We start from the raw sequence: 1,990 nt of genomic DNA, 5'->3' as shown, positions 1-1,990 counted from the left end.
ATTATGGCAACGATTCCAGCAGACAGGAAACGTATCCAGGCGCTACAGTGTGGGACGTCGACAGTGTACAAGAAGACCGCTATCTGACCATCAGTGCCCACAGGTGCTGCAGGTAGCCTTGCTCAGGACCTTACCGCAGCCACTGGAACAGTTGTCTCCAGACAAACAGTCTACAGACGACTTAACAGACATGGTTTATTCGCCCGGAGACCTCCAAGGTGCATTCCACTGACTCCTGGTCACAGGAGAGCCCGTAAAATCTGGTGTCAAGAACACAGAACACGGTCATTGGAACACTGGTCCCAGGTTATGTTCACGGACGAGTCCAGGTATAGTCTGAACAGTGATTCTCGCCGGGTTTTCATCTGGTGTGAACCAGGAACCAGATATGAACCCTTTAATGTTCTTGGAAGGGACCTGTAGTGACGTCGTGATTTGATCGTGTGAGGTGGGTTTATGACTGGTGCACGTACACCCCTGCATGTCTTTTACAGAGGGACTGTAACAGGCCAGGTGTATCTCGACGTCATTTTGCGCCAGCATGTCCGCCATTTCTGGGGTGCAGTGGCTCCCACCGTCCTCCTGATGCATGATAACGCACGACCCCACCGAGCTGCTATCGTGTAGGAGTACCTTGAAGCAGAAGATATCAGGCGAATGAAGTGGCCTGCCTGTTCTTCAGAACTAAACCGATGCTCTCGGTCGACGTATCGCTGTTCGTCTTCAAACCCCTAGGACGCTTCTGGAGCTCCGACAGGCACTGGTGCAAGAATGGGAGGCTATACCCCAGCAGCTCCTTGACCACCTGATCCAGAGTATGCCGACCCGTTGTGCGGCCTGTGTACGTGTTCATCGTGATAATATCCCATATTGATGTCGGAGTGCAGGAAAAACTGGCGTTTTGTAGTACATGTGCTTCGGGACGGTTTTCTCAACTTATCACCAATACCGTGGACTTACAGATCTGTGTCGTGTGTGTTCCCTATGTGTCTATGCTTGTAAGTAGGTTGTTTAGGTTTTTACGTAGGTAACGCCACGAAGCGCTCTGTAGGAAAATCACTGCCCGCATCTCGTGGTCGTGCGGTAGCGTTCTCGCTTCTCACGCCCGGGTTCCCGGGTTCGATTCCCGGCGGGGTCAGGGATTTTCTCTGACTCGTGATGGCTGGGTGTTGTGTGCTGTCCTTAGGTTAGTTAGGTTTAAGTAGTTCTAAGTTCTAGGGGACTGATGACCATAGATGTTAAGTCCCATAGTGCTCAGAGCCTTTGAACCTTGAAAATCACTGATTGTGGTTGTGTGCAGTCTGTGGCTGATTTGCATTGTTGGAATATTTGTTATTGTAGTGTTGGGCAGTTGAATGTGAACAGCGCGTAGCGTTGCGCAGTTGGAGGTGAGCAGCCAGCAGTGGTGGATGTGGAGTGAGAGATGCCAGAGTTTTCAGGGCCATTCTTTTGTAGAGATCACTGAAAGTCAGATTGCGTTGCGCTAACAATATTGTGTGTCAGTTTAGTGTTGACCAGAATAAGTAAAGAGAGAAATATCTGAGTACGTTCAGTTCTGCTTAGCTGTTTGAAAATCAAATAACGTAAGAGGTTTATCAGCACAGTAATTCACTAATTTCTCTAAGGGGATGTTTGATGCTATTGGCGCCAGTTTCGTGTATTGCCACGTTGTGTGGCACCACATTCTTCAATCATCCTTAATTTATGAGTATGAGTGTATAACATAAGCTGAACTGAATACTGAGAACATGAAAAAAATGTATAAGCCAAAGTTTTACGCGAATGTATTAAGGCAGTCTTACAAGTCGACTCATAATGTAGTGCAGTTGCTGACGAGACGTCTGTGGTGTGTGTTTCGGTGAGTAAGTGTCAAGTTACAAATATGGAAGTTCTGCGGCCAAACTCCAGACGGTCCTATGACTTTTTTCTATGACCTTACTTCACTGATCGTCTTTTAGCAACGAAAAAATTGCAAAGTCGCTCTTTGTTT

This window comes from Schistocerca americana, chromosome 7 (assembly GCF_021461395.2).
Source record: "Schistocerca americana isolate TAMUIC-IGC-003095 chromosome 7, iqSchAmer2.1, whole genome shotgun sequence".
NCBI lineage: Eukaryota > Metazoa > Arthropoda > Insecta > Orthoptera > Acrididae > Schistocerca > Schistocerca americana.
Note: the sequence above shows the minus strand (reverse complement) of the source record.